The 27,689-nt window shown below is 42.4% G+C and overlaps 1 protein-coding gene and 1 long non-coding RNA gene across 9 annotated transcripts in view; both read right to left on the minus strand.

Annotated features, from left to right (window-relative positions):
• LOC142466770 (uncharacterized) overlaps window positions 1-27,689 on the minus strand; it is a 616,011-nt gene that overhangs the window by 60,449 nt on the left and 527,873 nt on the right. The window lies entirely within an intron of this gene.
• The window catches only part of LOC142466766 (uncharacterized), a 45,406-nt gene continuing 20,767 nt past the window's right edge, over window positions 3,051-27,689 (minus strand). Inside the window, exons 2-3 of the long non-coding RNA XR_012788213.1 lie at window positions 23,987-24,138; window positions 3,051-5,187 (exon numbers count right to left, since the gene is read on the minus strand). This is a non-coding gene — a long non-coding RNA (uncharacterized LOC142466766). The remainder of the gene's footprint in view (window positions 5,188-23,986; window positions 24,139-27,689) is intronic.

Raw genomic sequence — 27,689 nt, forward strand, 5'->3', positions numbered from 1 at the left:
AAGGTCTACCCACCGCACCGATGTTGTCCGACGTTTTCATCAGGGAGATCTTCAGGTTTCATGGGACTCCCCTGGTCATAGTATCTGACAGAGGATCCCAATTCATTTCCCGGTTCTGGAGGGCGTTTTGTAAGAGTCTGGACGTCACACTACACTTTTCGTCAGGCTATCACCCCCAGACCAAATGGGCAAACAGAACGCACCAATCAGTCTCTGGAACAATTCTTAAGGTGTTTTGTTGCTGATACTCAAGACGACTGGGCAGAACTTCTCCCGTGGGCAGAATTCTCCCATAACAATCTTCGGAATGAATCATCTCAACAGTCACCATTCATGATCAACTATGGCTTCCATCCTTCTGCACTCCCTTCTCTTATCTCGAAGTCTGGAGTCCCGGCCGCAGAGGACAAAATCCTCCACTTACAAGACTTATGGCAGAAAATCCACCTAAACCTACAGCACGCTGGTAAACTACAGAAGAGACAAGCGGACTGTCACCGAAAAGAGGTCCCAGGGTACTCTGTAGGACAAAGGGTCTGGTTATCCACCAAAAACATTCGTTTAAAGGTAACTTCACCCAAACTGGCACCGCGCTTCATTGGTCCCTTCCGCATCACTAAAAAGATCAACTCAGTAGCCTACCGGCTAGAACTGCCTAAGACTATGAGAATTCCCTCCGTCTTTCACTCCTCCCTTCTAAAACCATGTCTACAAGACTCATCCTCCAAAGGGCAACCTAAACCTCCGCAAACCATACTGGTAGAGGGTCAACAAGAATACGAGGTACAGACCATCCTCAACTCTAGAATGTCCAGAGGAGGATTGCAATATCTCGTACACTGGAGAGGCTATGGCCCGGAAGAGAGAGAGTGGATCCCTCATCGTCAGGTACATGCCAACCGTCTCATTTATGCCTTCCACCGAAGGTACCCTGAAAAACCATCCCTGGGTCGCCCGGAGGTCTCCCCTCAAGGGGGGGATACTGTCACATCTGCAGCAACTCCGGTCAGAGACTGCCCCGCTGACGCGTCACACGGTGGACCCATGCGCACACGCACGGCCAGGGCAGTACACGCACGCTCGGAAAGGAGCTGCCAGCGCCTCCCACAGGGAGGGAACTCGGCCGTACGCCCGCGTGACGTCAGCGCTCCGCGACGTGCATCGCGCACGGGTTGCTTGGCAACCAAGGCAATCACCAGGAAAGCCTGACCTGCAGGCTGTTTCAGATTACTGCCGCCCGGACATCATTGGAGGACTGGATCACACCCCTGCAAGGTAATTGGATCCTTCCCACATATATACCTGCTCCTGTCTGGCATTCCTTGCTGAGCATAAACTCCTGTTTATGCATTGTGCTCACCGCTGCTGTTTAGTTTGCTTGAACTTTGCTTGGTCTGACCTGTCTGTTCTCTGATATCCTGATCCTGGCTGTTCTCTGGATTCCTACACTCTCCTGCACTTTGACCCCGGCTTCGCCCTCGACCATTCTACCTTCTATTACCCTGGACCTTGGCTACGGAAATCTACCATCCTCTACTCTCCAACCCCGGAACACGGCAAGTACCCTGACTACCCTGACCTCTCCAACCCTACGACGCGGTACGACTTGGACTACGCATTCCGGACAGGACTGCGTGGTTGTAGGTCGGTGTCTTTCTATCCCCACCTCAGCCCCGCGGTCTTCCGTCCTGTTTGTGGTGAGCGCAGCGTGACACTGTATGGGCATTTACTAGGTAAGTCTATCTTTGCATTGATTGTTCAAAGATATGTTATCCTATCTCATGTGAAATGTCTTCATATCAATCTATTATTCTATAATATCTATCAATTGAACTTAATTGCTACACACATAATCCTTCATGCTTTATAATGTCCTTAACAATCATTAAAAAAACGTTGGCTAAGTTCACACAATATTCATGCAACCTTTCTTAGATTTATATGTTTCAACGTAAATGCTCATGTGCTACAAATATTCTACATAAAGCAACATGTTTGTTATCTTTTGGAAAAGGTAGCAGTTTTGCAAAGTGCTAGTTTGTATAAAAATAATGAGCGGCATATATTTTGTATGTATTTCAAGGGCGTACAAGTTCAGCATCAAAAAAAGAAAAGTGGGACAAAATAACATTGGCTGTGTCTGCATGTGGGAATCATGTCAGGGACCGGACAAATTGTCGTAAGAGATTCGATGATATCAGGGCAAACTTAAAGAAAAATATACAAGTACAACGGATGCATGCTTCTGCCACTGGAGGTGGGCTGCCAGCACAATCTCTAATCTTAATCCATTGGAGGAGCAGTTGCGGGAAAAAATTCTTCCTGTCGTCGTGGAGGGATTGGCAGGGGACAGAGATATCAGAATTTATTCTGCTCCATTTCCAGCAGGTGACAAATGCTACCGTACTACGCGTGTCGTATGTTACAAGTCGTAAATATATTTTCGTATACACTTACAGTTTCTTCGCAATATAAGCATACCTACAAATATATATAGATATCTGTATACATGTCTCTCTCTCTCTCATATATATATATATATATATATATATATATACATATATATATATATATATATATATATATATAGCAACTGTAAATATTACTGTATGTTCATTTGCATGTCTTAGACAGGTCTGCAACCCTGTCTTTCCCCATTGTCACCCAGCATACAGCGCTTCCACTGCAGCAAGGGATTCTGGGAAATGACATGCAAATGAGCACTCAGTGCCACCTTTTGTCTCAAGCTCGTATTACACAAGCCAATCCTCAAGCCAATGCATGCTGTTTTAAACACAGCTTTTAAACAGAGGCTGGGATGAGATGCAAAGCCATTAGACCTACTCACATACATGATATATATATATATATATATATATTGTGACAAACGGCTTACTCCGGGGCTCCGCCGTCTGTCCGGGACTGTTAGAACACGGTCTTTTAGGGTAGATTAAATGATGAGACGACACGTACTGTTCCTTTAAACAGGCTATGCCTGGTTTATTTAGTCCCAGGCACTGAGACTGCCACAGTGCATGCAGTATAAACAAAGCCAAACAAAAAGCTGCTCACCTGAGCGATAACTTAACTTAGATATCCCTGACTCAGGGTTGGAAGTGGCTTGTCCACTTCCACCAACAAAATAAGTAGCTTTGCAGTCTTAGACAAAATGAACAGAATGATTAAACCTGTTTGGAGAGAGGGCTTCGTCCCCTCTGTACTTCAGCAGCCCTCCTGCCTCCAGGCTCTTGGGGGAGAGGGAAGAGGAAACAGGAAATAGGTCTTAAGTACCTGATTTCTAATTAGTATGACAGGTGACAGAAATCAGGCAGCAGACAAACTCTGGTCTGGATCGCTCATCCCTCAGTTCCAGTACTTGCCAAACTGTGGGATGGAGTGCATGTATGAGAGGCTGCACTGTTCAGCCTAAACAGGACAGAAACTGTTCAGTATCCTGGGGGCCCTATATATGGAATTTATTACCATCCCCTGGTTTCTGTCACAATATATATGTGTATATATATATATGTATATGTATATATGTATCTGTGTGTGTTTGGAAACATGTATTGGCTCAGCTATCGTGGATGACATCATTATGAGTCAACATACCCAACTTCACCTGCATTGAGGAATTATGTGTAATGATCTTACAAATAACACACACTGCAACCGTGCAATTTACAAACCATTCAACATCTTGGCCCTATAGTTCAAATAATAATGTATTTTTTAATTATTTTGAAAACAATGTGTTAACATGCATAATCACAAAGCACACCCGCACTCATTATTTGTCACGCTTATGTATTACTTCGTTACACTGTGTGTGTGCATACAAAAGCATCATTCAATATTTCACGTATGTGTCTTAACATATATACATAACAAATATATTTTGAACAATATATTATTGATAATCTATGTTACACCTACAAACAGGCCATTACTGCCTAATCATGTCTTGCATGGCATATTGTGCATTCCAATGCAAGCAAAATTAATTTGCACGCACACATTCTATTAGGTTTATATAAAGCTATGTATTCGCTTCATATAGTCTCATGTGAGCATAAATAGGAACATGTACCATATGGTCTTTTATTGGGTTCATATGCTGCTCATTTCATATGTGTATTTCACTCAGGTTACAGTGTGTGAAAACTGCGGCAATTAACATGTAATCACAGCATAGAGGTTAATCGAGGGGGGTGGGGGGTGGGCCACAGAGCAACATCACAGGGTCATGGTAGGGTCAAGTGTTGTGGGAGTGCTTACAGGTGGTACAATCAAATAACAGCTAAGGGTGGTGTCACGTCTTGGGGGAGGGACTACAGTTGTTAAAAGCTGACAAGGTTAACACAAGTGCATCACATTAATTTCAAATGGTAATTTTCAGAATACTTTCAGCCACAGCTCAACTATATATTGAAACCTATGTTAGTCATTCGTTCATTAATATATTATTAGAACGTTTCACAAACGCCAACCATATCACACCAGTACCATCTGTGAGCGACACACTGCATGTGTTGCTGAGTGTCAGCCACATAGAGCGCTACACCAGATTATCTTAAATGTAATGCCAGATCTGTAAACACATTCATAGACATTTCCACAATTAGTTCCTGAATTCTAAGCAGAGTCAACTTTGCTTTCCTGCTAGTGAAATTATTTTTTGGATTTAAAATAATACACAACATATGCAGTGTATTTTCTACAGAACACTTTATTTTACAACGCATTCCTGCATGAACATTGTATGGTGTTTAAAATCAATGTGCCGACTAGGTTCACTTGTCCATTTATGTTCAGATGGATAATATACAGATTGCCATAACAATATCATTGTGATGTCGTTCTTTGCTGATATTTAGCCATAATTACGTCCACTAAAGATACTTTATGTTAATTATGTACAAAAGTGCCTCAAGAAATCAAAAATTTAAACATTAGAAGCATTAGTTCTCAATGTAAGCCAAGCAAATATGTTGCGTAGTGCAGCAAGAGAACAATTCCACTTTTACCCATCACAGGATGGATCTTTACATGGTGCCACTTTTTCCCCACAGTCATCAGTTCTTCATTCCCCAGTTCATGATGATAACGGTACAGTAGCTGCAACTTCGGACCGTCTCCCTGACAACATCCAACCGCTTACATCTGTTCAAAATATGGATACAACACCTACAAATGAGACACGGAAAAGAAAGTTAGGCAAACAAATGCTAATAACAAGCTATTGAAAGAAGAGTAAAATACAAAAAATAGGAATTGCACCACCATCACTCTTGAAATGTTTATCAAGTGCTTCACAACTGCCACAGGCCACAGACATTGTCCATGAAGTTCCACAGGCCACACTTACTGCCAGTCAACTGCCACAGCCCACACACATTGCCCCTGAAGTGCCACACCCCACACCCAGTGGTCCTGAAGTGCCACAGGCCACACTTACTGCCAGTAAACTGCCACAGCCCACACACAGTGCCCCTGAAGTGCCCCTGAAGTGCCACACCCCACACTTACTGGCAGTGAAGTGCCACAGGCCACTACAAGTGGTATAGTTAAGGGCAGAGTACTTGGCAGAGGCAGAAGGCAAACACAACAGCCAACAAGCAGGCCTGTTACTCGCTCTCAGAAGTCTAAAGATAAATAAAAAATTACATTAAGAAAACATTTATTTGTACTGGTGTTTACTGCAGACTAATTCATGCATAGTGTATGTATGATCATGTACATATGCTTGATATCATTCAAATCTGTCATTGTACACATTAATGTTTAAAAATGCTAATTTCCTGAATGAAGGCATATTTTGAAAAATATTAATCTCTAATAATCATCAGTTTATTAATGGTATTACATTATTAAACACTTGGCATGATTATGGCACATGACATTCAATTACCTATTGTTATAAATGAGATGTAAGTGGCCTGTTTTTAAAGGTACATCCTCATGTAATGGTAATATTTTAACAAAAAATATTTAAATAATTATCCTTATAAAATAATAAATATGAATGTGATGTTTCATGTTTACACTGTAAGACATTACTTACCTTAATGTTCGTTCATACTTCATAATGTTGGCATCTTATCATGTTTGCTTTTTGCTAACTATAACTGATCTTTAAGCCTGTATTAATATATGTGTATTCTCTCCGTATCTCTATCTATATATGTATACACACACACACACAGTGTGATTATATAGAATATATATATATATATATATATATATATATATATATATATATATATATATATATATATATATATATATATATATATATATATATATATATATATATATATATATATATGGAAAAAAGAACAAAAAAGAAACAGGCGCACACCTAGTGCATTACCACAATAAAAATGTATTGGATGAACATAAAATCTAACAAATGGCCACTCACAAGGATACAGCAAATAAAAGCATGTATGAGATAGGCTCTCATGTGCCTTGCAGCTCAATCACCAGCGTCCGTCCGCAATCAGTGGCGTCGTCACGTGGATCAGCCTCGCGAACCGGAACCGGAAGAGGGGTCTTTCACCTTCAGTGCTCCACCACATCGGTCCCTCCGGGAAACAGGCACCCCAGATGTACAATTGTATAAGGTAGCAAGCCGGGAGAGCAGCACACGGGAGCCAAGAGTTCTCAGTCAACCTGCATCAGTGTTTGTGGGCAAATGGCGGCCGGACTCTAGCCACGCCCTACGCGTTTCGTCATCAAATGGCGACTTCTTCAGGGGATACCCTTCAAGCATATGTCCTTAGTATTTATAGGGAGGTGAACAGCAAGTAGCCAATAAAGGATAAATGAATTAAAGCAATCAAAGGTGAACAGCAAGTAGCCAATAAAGGATAAATGAATTAAAGCAATCAGGGTACATAGCTTCTGAAGGCGATCACCTCCCATATATGAGGGGGGGATGAATTCAATACCCATGACAGAAAGGGATTTTGGGATTTTTGTTGTGACTAGTACAAAAGTGACGGGAGAGGCTGTGTGTTTGACACCCATTAATAATGTTCCGCCGGTGCTCTAAGAACCGTGTACTAAGGGCTCTAGATGTACGGCCTATATATTGTGTGCCACATTCACATGAGATAAGATACACAACGTATTCTGTTAAACAATTTATATGGTCTTTTATTTCATATGATGTACCATTTGAATGTGATGTGAACTTGTTAGATTTTGTCAAATGTTTACAGGTTAAACACCGGCCTCTTCCACAGCTAACATTTCCCTCCCTTAGAGCCATATTCTGATTGGTAATCTTCATGGTTTTAAGTTTACTTGGTGCCAGTATTGTTTTAATGCTCCTCGCCTTTCTGAATACAGTTGGAGCATACACAAAATTCATTGCACCAAAATAATATAAATCAAATAATGCACCAAAATTCATTACACAATTTAATCAATCTGCTCACCAAATTAGAAATATTTTAAATTGTCATTGGAAAATTATACGCAACGATCCTGTTATTGGTCACCTAGTACCAGAATATGCTCCAACTGTATTCAGAAAGGCGAGGAGCATTAAAACAATACTGGCACCAAGTAAACTTTTTTTATTTTCTTTCATTTTTTTCATTTTTTTCATTCTTTCATTTTTTCCTTATTTCATTATTTTCATTTCATTACATATATTTTAGTATATACATAATTCACTATTTTTTCATTATTTCGATTTTCACATCACTCACATACACTTTATTATCTATTATTCACATTGATGCACACAACACATAATCCATTTTCATATTCATTAGAACACAGCACTCATATTAAATTGCTCAATACTTTCATATTAGTTTAAGTCACTGTCGCCTTCGTTTTATCTGTCCTTGCTTTTGGATCCATCTCATTTACCTCCTCTGACTCCCCACTGACAATCCAATAATGGGTTAATATCCTGATAACATACCAGGTAACTATTTGCTATTTTATTGGGTGTCATTGATTTAAATGAAAATGTTTATTGCTAATTTATATAGCTGTCCATATACTATGGTTCATTCATTTGTGTTCTCCTTAGTTGAGATGTCACTAATAATCAAGTGCAATAGATCTGACTTCACTAAACATATAAATAGTTCTATTCAAATATACTCTCTAGAATGTCTGAATGCAATTAATCCCTACATTTAATTACTATGCACCTTATAGTGCTGTTTGTCTATTGATTTAGCCTGTTATATTCCATTTACTAATTGTATTCACATCATCAGTAATATCAAGCACATTCATAACATTAGTTATGTTGTTTCAATCTATAGTTTGCATGTTACTCTTTGGACATCGATGGGGTCCTCAGAATATTTAGAAATTGATTTTACTTGTTCTAATTATACATATATTTGTAATTGATTCAATTGATTGCTTTAATTCATTTATCCTTTATTGGCTACTTGCTGTTCACCTCCCTATAAATACTAAGGACATATGCTTGAAGGGTATCCCCTGAAGAAGTTGCCATTTGATGACGAAACGCGTAGGGCGTGGCTAGAGTCCGGCCGCCATTTGCCCACAAACACTGATGCAGGTTGACTGAGAACTCTTGGCTCCCGTGTGCTGCTCTCCCGGCTTGCTACCTTATACAATTGTACATCTGGGGTGCCTGTTTCCCGGAGGGACCGATGTGGTGGAGCACTGAAGGTGAAAGACCCCTCTTCCGGTTCCGGTTCGCGAGGCTGATCCACGTGACGACGCCACTGATTGCGGACGGACGCTGGTGATTGAGCTGCAAGGCACATGAGAGCCTATCTCATACATGCTTTTATTTGCTGTATCCTTGTGAGTGGCCATTTGTTAGATTTTATGTTCATCCAATACATTTTTAATGTGGTAATGCACTAGGTGTGCGCCTGTTTCTTTTTTGTTCTTTTTTCCAGATATCACTAGGGACTGGTGATCCCTTTGAAACGGGCTGCAAGAAACCAAGGACATTTCCACTGGAACAGGACTTTATGTATTGAAGGTTTTTTATTATATATTTTTATCTTTTGACAATTTTTTCTATATTTTTTATTAATAAATACATTTTTTAGATTTTTTAGATTTTTTCCTTTAGGGTTTTTTGTCAGGAGATTGCATTGCTATTTGTAAATTTCAAAAAGTTTTATCATAGTGTATTAGCCCTATCTAGCTGCCCCTTCAAGCCTATCCAATCAGCTATTGTCTCTCCTACTAATAATTTATAATTAATATTTATAATTAACTGGTTATTTAGCGGCGCTACTTCATATTGTTTTCTTGTTATATATATATATATATATATATATAAATATATATATAAATATATATATGTAACGGTATTTCTGAACCGGCCTGACCCACCCAATCTCACATTGGCCCCTGTGGTCTAACCGGTCCCCATTACAGTGTGGTAGTGTCTGGTGGTGCACCTGTTGGCAACAGGACTCCTGAGTCTCCCGCATGATGGTGTGTGGGGAGGACCCGTCCAGACAGGCAGCTGAGGTAGTGTGCTGAGTCTCACCTAGTTCCAGTGCAGCGCCTCCACCTCATCAGGGTCCCTGCGTCCGCATGGGGATGATCCTGTTGAGGAACTCCTTCGTGGTGCTCCTCTCTGTACATTCACTCCACACATGTACACGAGAGGGTTTGTGATTGAGAACATCTTTATTGCCTGAGTGGGCTAGATGCCCCTCGCAGTAGATTTCTAGCCACTCATGTTCAGTCAGTGCCTCCCTTTAAAAGGTGTATTTCTCCTTAGATAGGGATTCCCTATCCCCTCAGGGATCTCTGCCCTGTGCCAGGTCCCTGGACACAGTCTCCTCTTCAGTTACTATAACATAACCATCTGCTAGAACTTGTACTTAACTCATGACTGAATAGAACTCTCAAGACTACTAACAGAACTGGACTCAGATAGAACTCTGGCAGAACTAACTCTTAGACACAGTGCTGTGCCTTATGTACACTCTGGAAGCTGACACACCTCTGACATCACTAACCATGGAGTCAGAGCATGTGACCACTCCCATCCATACACAGGGCACCCCACCAGGGTGTGAGGGCAAACCTCCATAATTACTGCTGGCATGCCCACAACTTACCAGGCCTTACTGTCAGCAGGAGAGATGACTGTAGCCATTTTACATGACCGCTACATTCTCCCCCTGGTGAATCCCATCGTCCTCGCTGGGACCTAAATTTGTATACCCTTTTCCAGGAACCACTGAAACACAACACATAATTAGGTTAACTTCACATACAAATTTCCATAGTATCATAACAAAATGTCTACAGTACATTCCGCCAAGCCCGCCACGAACCCGCGTAATGCATTAGTACCCCCTAATAATAGTGACTCGGGTCAGGTTTCTTAACCTCTCTACCGCCCATGTCCAGGACCGTGACATGATAGTGCCTAGGCAGTCCCCTCTCGGGCCTATATGTCACCCTATGTTTTTAAATGTTCCTTCCTATGCCCCATATGCGTACTAAGTGCTCTATCCGCTCCTCGGCCTTCTTCCCTACCACTGCACTTCCTCTTCCGACTAAATACATTTCAATGGCCTCCCTAAGCCACCTCCCTCTGTTTTCCTCTATTTCATCCATAAGAGGCTCAGGGACATACGGGTACTCCAACCCGTGGGATGATTTATAACGAGCCATTATGGTCCGCTCGGCCCTACTTATCCTGGTCAGGTCAGCCTTACCGGCCCTCCCAGGTAACACCCATGATAGGGGCTCATCAGGGTCCACGGGGTCTGACAGGATGCTAGGACCCATGGGTTCTATCTCCCTATGCTCGATCTGCAGCCACCGCTCCTGCAACTCTCTATCCCTTTGCTCAGGTGTGAACTCTCCCGCAGCCCACCAGTAATCCACTACATCTTCTCGCCGGATGAGGAACCGAGTGCGGTCCATCCATGCGGAGTACCCTTCGAATAGTGGGGCCCACCAACGGTGCTCTCGGAATCTATGTGACCCCCCTGACTCCCTATCATCTTCCAGGGAAAATACCCCCGACGACCGTTCAGATCGCGGTACAGACCACCTATAAGATCCCGGGGCCTTTTTCACCGGTTCAGGAACTGCAGGGGGCAACCACCGGCCTACCGCGGCCACTCTCAACTCTCCCCCTCCCCGAGAATCACCCTCCGTAGCGCCACTGCGCTGTCTTTCCCCAGTCCGTCTCTCCTCCCCCCCCAAAGGTATGTCCATAAGTTCCAGGCTAGGCGGGGATCCCGTGGAACAGGTGACAGGGGCAGGGGCTTTATCTAGGCCAGGGGATGGGGCATAAGGGCGAGTGATAGGACCCCACGGGGTTACGACCCGTTCCTGGCTGTCCGTAGACTGGTCCAATGAGGATACCTCACCCTCCTCAGTCCTCGGATCGCCCATCCAACTCCTGGGCCTTGGAGGTGATCGGGGACCTTCCCCCGATCGCCGAAGCGCCGCTGCGTCGCTGCGTCGCTCCCAGCGGTTCCGCTGTCGCCACCGGAAGTGATGTCCTCCCCGGAACTGGAAACGCCGCCATCTCGGGTCGGATCCCCATTCGGGATCTCTTCTTCGATGACGATGTAAGGTTAAAAACTGTATCTGCCAGCTCTGTTCTTTTCAGGGACTGAACAGGTTAAAATAAATATGCGTCAAGCTTTGTTCTCTCAGAGACCAAATGGTAAAAGTATTCTAGCTGTGGACCAGATGTCCCAGGATATCTATTACATAAGAAACAAGATCACTAGTCTTGTTTCTGACCCCATTAGTAGTTATTGACCTTTGATCCCTATTTCTACTAATTTAGGCCAGATGATATATGTCATTTTAGATGTATGATCTATACATGGGAACTGAATTTGTAACAGATGTATGAAATTGACACACGATGTATTGTCCTTGTCTTGGGTATAAAAGAACTGCCTTGATGACATATTAAACAGAGGAAAGAAATCATTGTGCATTGTGTGCATTGAATCTTTGCTTCTCCGAGCTCGACTATCATATCTGAGACCAGAAGCATATAGCAGCTGCGTGATGAATCTCCCCGGGTCGAGTAGAAGAAGTTGCCTGCTCTAAGGTCTGGTCAGGTAGACTGGACCTAACAAATGGTGTCAGAAGTGGGATTTGCACAGAAAAAAGGTGAGAAAAACATATTTTATTGTTTCTCACCGTTTCTCTGCGAATCTAAAGAACCTAAATTTTATAGGGCAGAAGAATCGAGAGTTTGAGTCTCCGATTTATATAACAAAGGGTTGGAGTCCCATTTGTTTAATTGAAACGGGCTGTACTGATATGGTGTCTCAGATATGATGGTAATTTAGGATAAGCTAATAATTGTTTAGGTTAAGATATTAAGAATGATAAGACTAACCTTATTGTATGCTTGTTAAGATAAAATTCCTTTATAAATTGTTTATGGGATTATAGGTATACTGTATGAAGAAATGTACTGTAGGATGAGTTAAAATAACCCTTATGGATGAATGCAGTGTGGCATAGGTGCCTCAATTAACTCTCAAGCACAGCAACAAAGCTGGGAAGATAAAAGATTTTTTTTGTCTGTCTCCCTCTCAAGTTGCCTGCATGTATAAACCGCTCTAGCCCCCACCTTTTTTTCCCCCAGTGATTTGTTACACAGGAAAGGAACAGGAATGTTGAAGACAGAGAAGGAAAAAAAGAGAGAGACAAGAATTAGAAAGTTGAAATAATAAGAATTTTGTTTTATAGGACAAGTTACAGAGATGGTTTTCTTTTTGTTGAAATGTTGTTAGCAAGTCAGCAGAGCTCTTAGGAGAGAGAAAGACAGAAACATATAATTTTTCCAATTTAATTTTAAGACATGCAAACCCAAATTATTTGTGCCACATTAACCAAGTATGAGTGTATATTAAGTTGAATTAATAATATTTTCCCGTCTGAATTGAAAAGTGGAAAACAAGAGTATAACAGGTATAGGTTTCTTTTTCCATTAGAATGTTTTTATTACATTTTCAGGCATGAATATGATAAAAAGGTTGATTGTATGTAATCCCTGTGTGTGTGCTTGTAAGAATCTGAGTGAATTCTATCCATATGAAAGTGTTATTTGCATTGAATAATAAGAAAAACGGTTTATTGTATGTATACAAAATTACTATTCAGGGCAAGTGCTTCTAAAATAAGAATATAATTAATTGCTCATGTTGAAATTTAATTTTTAAAAGGAGTACACCCCCATTATAATATAAACTAATTAATACTGGAAAGGGGAAAGTTTTGGGTATCTGTGGAGAAAAAAAGAATAAAGAAAGGATTAATTATTTTTGTATACAGTTCTGTCACTGGAATAATAAGGATGTTTATCGTACTGGCCAGGCGATTTATTTCCTTAAACAGAATTACAATTCTTTTTCTCTAAATCTCCACAGATAAAATCAGGTGAATATGTTATATAGAAATAACAGGCGAAATATATTCTAGACACAAAGCTAACTAGAAGCTCAGCATTTTAAAATTAGTTAAAAAAGTTAATTATGATATAAAAAAAAAGGATATCTTTATAAATTTAGTCTGCGGGATCAAATTGTTTTGTTTTCCTATTTATTAGAATAGGTGAGAAAATATGTGTCTGTTATTTTTGTAAAAACTGGTTGAATGTGTGAAAGAAGCGTAAAATTCTGTTTGTTTTGTGTCTGCACTCTGTGCTCTTTTTGTGTATAACCAGTGACTAAAACTGTCTAAAGTATATATTAAGCCTATAATATTCTGTTTAACAAAGATCCAGTTTTAATTTTTGAATACCAGTAACATTATCGGGCTCTGTGACGAGCTGCATATTTCAAGCTGTCCTAAATTGTATTGCAGTAACCAGTAATTAACCTTTTTTTTTGTTACAAGGTTTTGGCAGGAAGCCCAGAAGTTATTTGAGCTTGTTATATGGCTTGAAATGGAAACAGTTGTACATTGATTAATATAGAGTTCAAATGAACAGAGGACAGTAACCTAGAATGAGCACTCTAAACACCTGGTGGGTGGGTAATAAAGTGGTTAAAACTTAAATCTTTAATATCCGTGTAAAATGATGGGAATTAAAACAGATATTAAATGCTCAGAACCTATAGTATGAGCACAATGTAATGTTCTGGATCACTGATTAACTGCATAGAATCACTAAACTAGTGTCTTGCAGTGCGAACAGTGAAGTGGATAAAGTAACCACTAGTCCAATGTAATCAGCACAAAAAAAAAACCTCTAGTGCTGAGGTTCTTATAAGTGTGCAGACCCTGAAATAGCAGTAAAAAAAAAAAAAAAAAAAGACATGGAAAAGGGACCCTAGCCAGGTCTGCCAGTATACTAGAGGGTTCTATGTGGAATTCTTTTTCTGCAAAGTTGATCAAATATTTAATATTTTATCATTTTTTAACCATCTTTTTCTCTCAAATGTGTCCCACCTTTAAATCTGTGTCTATGAGGTTTTTATGCTACAGGTTGTTCTTTCAGCAAACCAGATGTTATTTGGTGTTCTAAAAGTTTCTGTCAGAAGACTATAGCAGATTATTTTTATATTCAGTAGGATTTTTAATGTCAATTTTATACCCAAAGGTTTCAGGTTAGTTTTGCTATACATCAGCCAATTCCATTAAGGTTATGCTTTAAATGCTGTTATCCTTTGTGTAATATTGTTCACATGTAATAAAAGTGAACAAAAGGAGGGTGTTATTGCTGTTATTATTGCTGGCTGCCCCTGAAACCGAATGGCAAGGGCTGAGATTGTCAGCTCTTGGGTCTAATATTGTACCTTACTGTGTTGCCTATAATTTTTCCCTTTGATACTGTCCCCCATAGGGGTATAAGCTAGGAACTGTGTATGTGGGATTAACTGTGTAAGACCAGTGGGCTAGTTAATGCATTCTCTGTGTATTCCCTTTGCCTCATGGGACTGCAGCTGTCTGTGCGAGTTTATAAGTGGATTGCCTTGTATGGGTGGCCCCTTATGAGAAATAGCTGCAGAGCAGTCTCCTGGCACATGATAGAAAACGGAGGGGATATTTTGGCCTGTCAGCAAGGTATTCTTAGCTGGTGTCTTAGAGAAGAGAAGGTTTTAGAACCCCACATGATAGGTGCAAATGGTGGAGTGCAAGCTCTTGTGTCTACATGTAGGTTGTATGTGTTTTAAACCTACAATGCATTGTGCTTGTCCTGTGATTTAAACCCAGGTTGGTGAATTAGCATGTGAATAAGCATTCCAATGCCCCAGCTCAGATATGGAGTGCTTGAAAGTGAACTGACCCTGTTATTTCCTATGTCATGTTCCATTAGCCCTTGAACTGTGAAATTTCTTGTGTGTCAGTTTTAGGGGGATATTTGGGTGGAAATATAATTATTTTGGTTGCAGGAGTTGGGGGGTCCAAAGTGCTGGTAGTCACTTAATTTTCCCCAGCAAGCAGGCATGATTTGACAGTGCGCAGGGTGAATTACACTAGGGCTTCCCTGTGTCCCCCAAACTCCTTGATTTTGAGCCCAAATCCCCCCAAGTTATTTCCCTAATAAGTATAAGGTCCCCCAAAGTATATTCTCTGTTTCTTGTGTTTCTGTGTGTTTCCAAGGTCCTATCCGAATAAACCGCAATGCATTTTTCTGCCTGTTTTGCTTTGTGACCGATCCCTTAAATATAAAGGTGTATTTGGCCTGGCCTACCGTGACAATCAGAAAGAATTTTTCTCATGGGAAAACCAATGGTCGCCCCAGGTACATTTTAGATTTAATGTTGTATGATTATGCTCTAAACAGACGATTTTAATCAGCGTCTATTGTGTGAAACTAATGCAATTGTTTGAGTGTCTCATGTTCAGGTGCAGTCCTTCTAATTAGATGAAGATAAAGGTGACGCAAAAGCGCTTTTCATCTAAAGTGGAGAGGCCCATTCCAGATGCTACCCCGTCAGAGTATTTTCCTGGATCCATGTTACATAAGTGCACCCACAGTCGCTTCAAAATTAAACCTCAATACAGAAGGGAAGGCCTAAAGACAAAGTTATTTTCAGTTGGTGTTTTGGGTCACAATAAAACCCGGCACTAACCAAAGAAGGAGAAAAGTTCGTACCAGAAATCCGGACCTCAATATATGAACTTTGAACTTTTTAATAACCTTTTTTACAGGTTTTATTATTTTAATTACAATGTTTATGCTGTTAGGTTTATATAAGTGGTGTTCACATTAAGATGATAGGGTAGTAACAGGAATATTTTGTTTAATAATATGTCTTTTGTTTTATTGTCCTGTGTATAGCATATATGCACACCTTCTTGTTATATAATGGAATCCTGGTAAACAAAGCCCACATCTTATGTGCAATGTAACCCAATGTACTATCCATACCCAATAAGTTGCACCCCAGGAACACGAGAGTTATATTTAACCCCTTGGAAAAAGACAAGATGCTATAAGATTTTTGTAGAACTATATATATATAAAAGAAACTGGTTACGAAGGGAGTAGAAATACGACTTTGCCCTAGGGAAGTTATTGACTCTGTGATAGAAGGATAGATAAAGTATTATCCTGCAACTAGACCAGGTTATGTTATTTGGGAAAGTGATTTTAGTGTTTAAAGGTAGAGATGAGGGTTGGGATTTGTTGGGACTTGGTGGTTAGATTATTTCGCTGGGAGCGAAGCTAGTGGATGTTTTTGTATGTATGTTTGTCCTACTCATTACTCTCTGTGTTATGAACAGCAAAACTTGGGTCCAGAAGTGTGTTGCAACCCCCCCACCGATGCTATGTCTCTTTTTGGTGATGAAAATGTCAGCAGTCCCCCTGAAGAAGAGACCAAAAAAGAAATCAACTGGGCCGATACAATGGCCAGAAAGGAATCAAGTTATGCACTATGGGTCTATTTTTTTGGTCCGGCAGGACAATGATATGGTTAACTGTTCTTTAAAAAGACTGTCTCTAAAGGATACGAGGGGGCTGAGAAGATTGGATATGAGGAAGGTGGGAAGGGTGTGTGTCAACCACAAGGAAAGGATCACAAGTCAGCCATTTTGACTATGGCATCCATTTTGTCTGTTCCGATATTCTGAGTAAATGTAGTATGTAAGATGTATGTGTTGGGCAGTCGCTCCTAGGAAATATTAACCCACACCAACCCCCACTTATGCTCAGAAATAGAATTTAAATAATGTTTCCCCTACCTAAGCAAAGGATACGAAATTGAAAGGCATTAATTATTAAAAGTAGCTCAGTTAAGAGAGTTGCGGGAGGTCTAATACCTTTTTAGGAATGTATGATTTATATGCAAAAGGGGATTTTTTAGTAGTCAATATAGATGCCGTTTTTAACGATACTAAAGATGCTATTTTAAGACTCAGTAGCAAATAGCAACAAATTAGAGCAACAGTATTGCAAAATTGTATGGCACTAGATTATCTGTTGGCAGCACAAGGAGGGGTTTGTAAGTTAGTAGGTAAAGAATGTTGTGTTTATATTGATGACCAATCAAAAAGTATACATCATGACATGGACACTCTACCAGAAATTCAATCTAGAATGCGAGAGGAACCAAAAGGGTTCGATTGGACATTTGGTCTTGGAAATTGGCTAGGTGCGTTGGGATTGAAAATTCTTTATGGAATCATGGCAATCGCAAGTTTATTACTTTGTGTGTATATGTTAATTCAGATGGCTAAAAGTGTAATCAGCTCTATTTTTGCCAAAAGAAAGCTGCTTCTGCTTCTAGCTCTACAGTTATGTATATGTTTCCCACAGTGAGAGCGAGAAATACCAATAGTCTTGGTACTCGTCAACCACCCATATGTTCATCTCTGATTATCAAACGAGGTACCTAAAAGAGATAGGTTTCTGCATCCCCATGGTCTCTTAGAGGTTTCTCCCTTGGAGTTTTTCCTCTCCTGAGTGGTGTGTAGAAGAATAAATGGGACTGGTCGATTGGATTGTTCTTCCAGAACAAAAGGAGGGGATGTAAGGTTAAAAACTGTATCTGCCAGCTCTGTTCTTTTCAGGGACTGAACAGGTTAAAATAAATATGCGTCAAGCTTTGTTCTCTCAGAGACCAAATGGTAAAAGTATTCTAGCTGTGGACCAGATGTCCCAGGATATCTATTACATAAGAAACAAGATCACTAGTCTTGTTTCTGACCCCATTAGTAGTTATTGACCTTTGATCCCTATTTCTACTAATTTAGGCCAGATGATATATGTCATTTTAGATGTATGATCTATACATGGGAACTGAATTTGTAACAGATGTATGAAATTGACACACGATGTATTGTCCTTGTCTTGGGTATAAAAGAACTGCCTTGATGACATATTAAACAGAGGAAAGAAATCATTGTGCATTGTGTGCATTGAATCTTTGCTTCTCCGAGCTCGACTATCATATCTGAGACCAGAAGCATATAGCAGCTGCGTGATGAATCTCCCCGGGTCGAGTAGAAGAAGTTGCCTGCTCTAAGGTCTGGTCAGGTAGACTGGACCTAACAGACGACATCCGGAAGCTCCGCCGTCGTCTTCACCGGAAGTGATGCCGTCTCTCCACGTGCGCCTCGGGCCTGGCACGGCCCTTCCTCCGCTGCGCTGTCTGCCGGGACAAGGTAAGTGATGGGGCTGCTTCTCTTACCAGTCCGCAGGGGCGTTGGCGTCTCTCTCCCGTCGCTGCCAGGTCCTGGGACGGCGGGACTCCGTCTCTCGGCTCGCCGATCTGCGGGGGATGCCCTGTTTTCCAGACTGCCACTCACCCCACGGGGTGTCGTCCGTCCTGGGTCCCTCTTGGATCCCACTTGCGCCACCGCTAGTTCACGGAGATCCTCGTCGGAGTAATCTCCCTTCCCTGATCTCGGGGTCACCGAGCGTGGCGAAAGTCTTTTCTCTGCGCGGTCGGGGAGCGACCCGACCGCCTCGGTCGATACTGACCCAGCCGACTTGGTCGACTCCAGTCCCCTTTCTCCGGGACTCGCACGGCTGATCCACAGTGCGCCAGGGGACTCGGCGGAGCGCTAAGCCGTATCCCCCGGGGGGTCAGCAGGTTGGATAGGTATGAATGTGGGCATGGGTCACAAATATAATGTCCCGCAATGTGGGCAACGTGCCGCCGTGTTGACAGTGCCTCCGGGCAGCCCGCATTGTAGGCAGAGCCCGACCACCGTCTCGGTGTTAGCCACCCTGACCACCAGTACCCCGCCAGCTACCGAGTAGGGCTGGGTGGAGACCATAATTCCCACAGTGGGAGGGCAGGCCATTCTTTTAGTAGGGACCACTTTCAGTATGGGTCTCTCCAGGTCAGTGGTTCCTCGCAACTGACCAGTAGAAGCTTCTGGGCCAGCCACTTCCTGCTTCGGCTCCTCCTTCCGCTGACATAGCTGGAACCCGCCCCCAGGGGTTGCAATTATGGGCGGATCTCACAGGGGAATATCATGCCCCTTAATTAAGGCTGCGCCTTTCTCAGTCCTGGTGGGCGCGGTCTGCGTTTTCGCGCCAATTTCTTCATCAGAGTGGAATTCTTGGGCCGCGGCTAGTTCCCGCCTTCTCCTAGCTGCTGCTTTTCGTGCAAAATATCCCTCCTTTTTGCACGTTACCTCCGCGGCCGGAACTACTTCTTGTAGTGGCGCCGTCTGGATATCAGTCCCTGGGCCCAGTGGGTGCATTCCCACAGGCCATAATTGAAAGTCACTCCCCCTGGTGGAAATCAGGGGAGGGTCCCATAGACTAAGCGGTTGACTCAGCACAGGGGCCGAGTGAGTCACTGTCCATGAAGGCGCAGCCGTAGCTTTCGCGCCATGCCCCCCATCAGGGCGGGGCTCTGCTGTTCACGCCATTCCCGGCCAGCTCTTTGCAAGTTCTGTATCAGCCATTTTCTCTGCGACTGGCCCATGCGGTCTCCCTAGCAAGCGGGAACCGCCATTTTGGTTGCCTTTTAAGCCCAAAAAGTCAGTTTGTTTGCTCTCCTCGCGGGGTTCTCCCCCAATTATCACAATGTCCTCACACTCTTCAAGGGTGGCTCCTATGTGTCCCAGACAGGACAGAAACGGGGCAGCCACGGCCTTCGCTCCACTCCAGAGCAGATTGGTTAAAGACAACTCAGCGACAGTTTGCTCTTCAGTGGGGCGCACGCCACGGGTGCCTTCCCCATCAGCCTCTGGTCACCATTTTGGGTTCTCCGCACCACGCGGATCCTCCATTCTTTGGGTTGTCACACTCTCGTACCAATTATCGTACATGGGGCTCCGCTCTGCGGGGCAGCCTCCACACCAGTACAATAAAGATTGCTCAGATGCACCACCACATGTGTACCTGATCTAGGCTGGACTCATGTTGCACTACCTCAGGCTAGGCTCACTCTCTCAGTGTCTGCTGTAACTCCTTCCACCCAGTCTGTGCTCCCTATGGTAAGTGTCTGGAATGGGCTAGAGTACTCTGGCTCTGCCATGCAGTACTTGGGGCGTCTACCTCTCTTGGTCAGCCTAGCGCAGACCCTCTCCAGGATTCCTGACCATGTTAACAGGCTATCCCTTCTGGCGTCCTACCAACTAGCACTACCTCAAGGTGACTCGGTCAGCTATAGCCCGGCTCCAAACCCCTCACTCCTTTCAGGCCCCTAGGTCGTCCCTGCGAACTGACAATACCCCGTCAGCCCCCTGACCACCCCTAGGTCCGTCCCTACGCAGCACAGAGTGGCAGCAGACTCTCTCCCTGTTTCCCAGTGTGCCTAGCTAGAGCCCGTCCTGATGACAGATCTGATCTCAGCAGCTCGCCTCCAAATGTAACGGTATTTCTGAACCGGCCTGACCCACCCAATCTCACATTGGCCCCTGTGGTCTAACCGGTCCCCATTACAGTGTGGTAGTGTCTGGTGGTGCACCTGTTGGCAACAGGACTCCTGAGTCTCCTGCATGATGGTGTGTGGGGAGGACCCGTCCAGACAGGCAGCTGAGGTAGTGTGCTGAGTCTCACCTAGTTCCAGTGCAGCGCCTCCACCTCATCAGGGTCCCTGCGTCCGCATGGGGATGATCCTGTTGAGGAACTCCTTCGTGATGCTCCTCTCTGTACATTCACTCCACACATGTACACGAGAGGGTTTGTGATTGAGAACATCTTTATTGCCTGAGTGGGCTAGCTGCCCCTCGCAGTAGATTTCTAGCCACTCATGTTCAGTCAGTGCCTCCCTTTAAAAGGTGTATTTCTCCTTAGATAGGGATTCCCTATCCCCTCAGGGATCTCTGCCCTGTGCCAGGTCCCTGGACACAGTCTCCTCTTCAGTTACTATAACATAACCATCTGCTAGAACTTGTACTTAACTCATGACTGAATAGAACTCTCAAGACTACTAACAGAACTGGACTCATAGAACTCTGGCAGAACTAACTCTTAGACACAGTGCTGTGCCTTATGTACACTCTGGAAGCTGACACACCTCTGACATCACTAACCATGGAGTCAGAGCATGTGACCACTCCCATCCATACACAGGGCACCTCACCAGGGTGTGAGGGCAAACCTCCATAATTACTGCTGGCATGCCCACAACTTACCAGGCCTTACTGTCAGCAGGAGAGATGACTGTAGCCATTTTACATGACCGCTACATTCTCCCCATGGTGAATCCCATCGTCCTCGCTGGGACCTAAATTTGTATACCCTTTTCCAGGAACCACTGAAACACAACACATAATTAGGTTAACTTCACATACAAATTTAGGTTAACTTCACATACAAATTTCCATAGTATCATAACAAAATGTCTACAGTACATTCCGCCAAGCCCGCCACGAACCCGCGTAATGCATTAGTACCCCCTAATAATAGTGACTCTGGTCAGGTTTCTTAACCTCTCTACCGCCCATGTCCAGGACCGTGACATGATAGTGCCTAGGCAGTCCCCTCTCGGGCCTATATGTCACCCTATGTTTTTAAATGTTCCTTCCTATGCCCCATATGCGTACTAAGTGCTCTATCCGCTCCTCGGCCTTCTTCCCTACCACTGCACTTCCTCTTCCGACTAAATACATTTCAATGGCCTCCCTAAGCCACCTCCCTCTGTTTTCCTCTATTTCATCCATAAGAGGCTCAGGGACATACGAGTACTCCAACCCGTGGGATGATTTATAACGAGCCATTATGGTCCGCTCGGCCCTACTTATCCTGGTCAGGTCAGCCTATCTGTTTTTCCTTTCTCTCTGTTTTTCTTTCGACATTATATATATATATATATATATATATATATATATATATAATATATATATATATATATATATATGCTATTTTTACAGTAAACTATATATATTTACATTTCATTCAACTATATATATCTAAATTTAAATCAACTATATATATATAATAATGTCAATCAACTATATATAATAATATATTGTATGTGTGTATATATAAGACATTCAAATGTACATACAGTAATATTTGGTTACAATATATAGATATAGAAATTGCTAGATTTAAGGCCTTGTTAGCAAACACGCCTTGTTTTAACTATTTTAAGAGCTATTTTAAGTTACTAACATTAGTGTTTACGTATGTTTGTGGGCCTAATAGTCAGCTCTGTATAACTTTTATTTCACAGCAAAAAAGGCCTCTTTGCAGCAATGAAAGGATGTACTGTTCATTCACATTACATATATATTATATATAAAGTGTTAAAGTAAAAACATTGATGTGTGTAAGTAGGCCTTCTTGTAATTATATTAAAAGTTTAATACAGGTGAGTGAATTAGGGCCTCACCCATACTGATACAATAATTGAAGCAATTGTCCTCACATTTATATCTCATTAACACAAGGCCTGTTTGCTCACAACACCGTCAGATTATACATTATATATATATATATATATATATATATATATATATATATATATATATATATATATATATATATATATATATATAGTTGAATGACATTATTATATATAGTTGATTGACATTATTATATATATATAGTTGATTTAAATTTAGATATATATAGTTGAATGAAATGTAAATATATATAGTTTACTGTAAAAATAGCATATATATATATATATATATATATATATATATATATATATATATATATATAATGTCGAAAGAAAAACAGAGAGAAAGGAAAAACAGATAGAGAAAAAAATTAATTTCAAATAACAGAGAGCAAAAAACATAACAGACTAATAAAGAGATGTTTTTGCTTTATTTAATCAAACTGTTATTCGAAATCTATTCATCATACCACAGGTTTTGATTTCACACATATTGTTATATAAAATAAATGACTACACTTGTTTTTCTTTTTTTAATTGCATAGTGACAAATTTAAGTTTCTATTCCTGTGAAAAGTGTATCTTAGATAAAGACTTTCAGCCAATTATTGTAACCATTTTCTTGTGGGAGAAAACCTAGGCGTATAACAGTTAGTTTGGATTGTAACCTTGGAACAAACCGCGAAGATAACATTCATGTATTCCCAAATACAGCAGACATCCGTATGCGTTATACTTACACACAGAACCCTTGAAGAGAGAAGAAATGGCAGGAGCTTCAACATTGCACACCAAACCACGCAAATCATTCAAATATTTAATCTCAGAAGCAATCCAGTCAACCGAATCAAAGAAGGCAACGGTGGGGGAAATATATGAGTTGATCTAAAACAAATATCCATACTACAAAGAATCAGGCAAGGAAAGAAATTTTAAAACTTCTGAACGTTTCACGTTATCCGCAAGTAAATGTTTTGAGCGTGTCCGTGATGGTCAAGCTGAATGATATGGCTTCTGGCAGATTGCTCCATCATTTAAAGTGACCATGGAACATGGAACATATCTTCTGTTAAATAGCATCTATTTCCCTAATACCAGTAAAATTGAAGACGCACAGCCTGTTGCGCCTGCGGATATACCTGCTCCGCCCATTCATCAAGACCAGATCCAAAATGGACATAACTACTATGATATGTATCAATACTTATATGGGCAAGACGAATTTGGAGGTGGAAACAACCAACAAATGAACGTACCTCCGGACCTCTTGTTTGAAGAAGCCACTGCAGAGCCAGATTACAACATAATGGAGATGTGTGTGATTCAGGATTCAACGGTTGCGTCAACCATGGATGAGACTGTTGTGTCTTCCTGGAGCGAAGTGATGCAGCCAAATCAGTTGTGACTTCTACAAGAATGGTAAATACACATGTCGTTAGGCGTTTAATCAAATAATATATGTGTACATTCATCATATACACAATTGTAAACGCTAATGATTGGATCTAGCTTAACATTGCTAACAGGCTTACATGTAGCGTGCAAAAATACATTATCTCCTATAACAATATACTAAATGACGAACCATTATTACACATTGTTGAGGGAGACATAAATCCGACATTAGTACATTTTTTAAAGTCTTATTTCAACATGTTGCACTAACTGTAAAACACACACACACCTCATTGTTTAGCATTCAACATATACAAACAACGTGACGCCCACATATGATGTTGGAACGTGTTAATGTCCCAAGGCGTCCTTAAAAAGGTTACCGATGCAAGCCCCACCCCCAACCGACATGTGCATGTGAAACTGTATTCGCTGTTGCCGTAGCTTATTTTACGGTTTGTGCAGTGTGTCATGCGCGCGCGTCGCTGGGGCGGTGCGTGCAAATCGCTCTAGGCCAATGTTCATTCAATGGGAGGTGTGTTTGCGTGCAGTTCACAGTGCCTTAACATGACGTCACACATATTTTGTACGCTCATTGGCTGTTCGTCCGTTTTTGCCGTGGGCACACGTTCGTTTACAAAGTTTACATATGTACGTGTTTCTAAGTGAATTTTTTTCCCATCATTATCATAAGTTTAAGCCTTGATATGCATACTGCTATCAGCACGATGGAGGGACATGTATTGAACGCACAGCGTACACATCGTTTTGCGCATGCGCTAAGACTTTGTCCACACATACGTTGTGCGCGCACATTATTATGTATACAGGCACCTAAACAAAAATATCAGGAGTAATGCCAGCAACGCTATGTAAAAAATAAGATACATCTGTATCTTTTTTTAAATCCTTGCAGTTTAAACATATACGTAACTTATGCGTACATATCCACAATCATATCAAGATGTGTGAAGCGTTGTAATGTTGAAACATATATAAATGTGCAATCTTTGAACATCATGTGTTTGCTGTATTTCACAGATGTCGCAGAACAATACATGGGACCAATGTTTGATGTCAGATGGGAAATCGTTCTATTAGATGCTTGTGACGACTAGCGAACAACTATTATAATAAATATATAATAAAGCTTTAAATGATTGATGCGAAGATAAAAAATCACTACTTAATGTAATCCTATTGTGCAAATATTTACTATGCACTTTACTATCATAATCAGGTTGCAAAGCACTTAAGTTAGATCTTATATTCCTTAATTATAATTTTCTACTATCATTATAAGTATAGTCATGTGATATATGCTAACCACATTATCACTCTGCAAAAACATTAATCTACTATATATTATATTCTCACGTGTGACTTGACAAACAATGTATATGCTATATAAAAACTCCTTGACATATTTTATGAACGTACACAATAGATAAATAAAATATAACTAATCAGACATATTTTTCATGTCGTCCTCTTTATACATCCTGTCACTATACCTGTATCGAGGTTTGCACATCTTCTTAAAGATGTAAATATAAATACATAACATGAACAGTCCTTGGAGTGATATACTTTGCCAAATAAAACATGAATGAATCTAAATGATTATCAGGACATGTTCATTAACGTAAGCAACACACAGAATTGACACTTTAGTATGTGATATGTAACCAATTATGTAATACAGCTAAACCCCGTTATAACGCGGGTCTCGGGGTCCACCCCGAGACCACCGCGTTACTAACGGGGTCGCGAGGAAAAAAAATGGCCGCCGCGCTTTAGCGCATATTCATCCCGCGGGACAGGAGATGGGAGCGGGCATGTCCCTCCGCTCCCCGCTTCCCCCTGTCACCGCGGGACAGGCCGCGGGGCAGGAGATGGGAGCGGGGATGTCCCTCCTGTCCCCGCTTCCCCCTGTCACCGCGGGACAGGCCGCGGGGCAGGAGATGGGAGCGGGGATGTCCCTCCTGTCCCCGCTTCCCCCTGTCACCGTGTGACAGGCCGCGGGGCAGGAGATGGGAGCGGGGATGTCCCTCCTGTCCCCGCTTCCCCCTGTCACCGCGTGACAGCCCGCGGGGCAGGAGATGAGAGCGGGGATGTCCCTCAGGTCGCCGCTTACCTCAGATCCCGCTGCCTGCATGGAGGTGGTAGCGGGGGGTTTCTTCTCCCCACCGCTGTCCCTGGCGCTCCCGCTGCCTGCGCGGGAGGAGGGGGGGGAGCGGGTGGTGGTGCTGGTCGCGGCCTTTCCTGTGCTCCGACCCCACCCCCCGTCTGTGTAGAGTGAGAGAGTGTGTGTGTGTATGTATATATGGGAGAGAAAGTGTGTGTGTGTATATGGGTGTGTGTATGTGGGTGTGAGTGTGTGTAAGTGTCTGAGTGTGTGTGTAAGTGTGTGTAAGTGTGTGTAAGAGTGTGTGAGTGTCTAAGTGTCTGTCTAAGTGTGTGTAAGTGTGTGTAAGTGTGTGTAAGTGTGTGTAAGTGTGTGTAAGTGTCTGTGAGTGTCTGTGAGTGTCTGTGAGTGTGTAAGTGTGTGTAAGTGTGTGTAAGTGTGTGTAAGTGTGTGTGAGTGTCTGTGAGTGTCTGTGAGTGTCTGTGAGTGTCTAAGTGTGTGTAAGTGTGTGTAAGTGTGTGTGAGTGTGCGTGAGTGTGCGTAAGTGTGCGTAAGTGTGCGTAAGTGTGCTTGGGAGTGTGTGTGAGTGTGTGTGTGTGTGCGTAAGTGTGTGTGAGTGTCTGTAAGTGTGTGTGAGTGTGTGTGCAGTGTGAGCAATGAGGAGTGTGTGTGCAGTGTACAGTGTGTGTGCAGTGTGTCAGTGTGTGCAGTGTGAGCAATGAGCAGTGTGTGTGCAGTGTGCAGTGTGTGTGCAGTGTGTCCAATGAGCAGTGTGTGTGCAGTGTGCAGTGTGTGTGTGCAGTGTGTCCAATGAGCAGTGTGTGTGCAGTGTGCAGTGTGTGTGCAGTGTGTCAGTGTGTGCAGTGTGAGCAATGAGCAGTGTGTGTGCAGTGTGCAGTGTGTGTGCAGTGTGTCAGTGTGTGCAGTGTGAGCAATGAGCAGTGTGTGTGCAGTGTGCAGTGTGTGTGCAGTGTGTCAGTGTGTGCAGTGTGAGCAATGAGCAGTGTGTGTGCAGTGTGCAGTGTGTGTGCAGTGTGTCCAATGAGCAGTGTGTGTGCAGTGTGCAGTGTGTGTGCAGTGTGTCAGTGTGTGCAGTGTGAGCAATGAGCAGTGTGTGTGCAGTGTGCAGTGTGTGTGCAGTGTGTCAGTGTGTGCAGTGTGAGCAATGAGCAGTGTGTGTGCAGTGTGCAGTGTGTGTGCAGTGTGTCCAATGAGCAGTGTGTGTGCAGTGTGCAGTGTGTGTGCAGTGTGTCCAATGAGCAGTGTGTGTGCAGTGTGCAGTGTGTGTGCAGTGTGTCCAATGAGCAGTGTGTGTGCAGTGTGCAGTGTGTGTGCAGTGTGTCCAATGAGCAGTGTGTGTGCAGTGTGCAGTGTGTGTGCAGTGTGTCAGTGTGTGCAGTGTGAGCAATGAGCAGTGTGTGTGCAGTGTGCAGTGT

This window comes from Ascaphus truei, chromosome 15 (assembly GCF_040206685.1).
Source record: "Ascaphus truei isolate aAscTru1 chromosome 15, aAscTru1.hap1, whole genome shotgun sequence".
In the NCBI taxonomy this organism is placed as follows: Eukaryota; Metazoa; Chordata; class Amphibia; order Anura; family Ascaphidae; genus Ascaphus; species Ascaphus truei.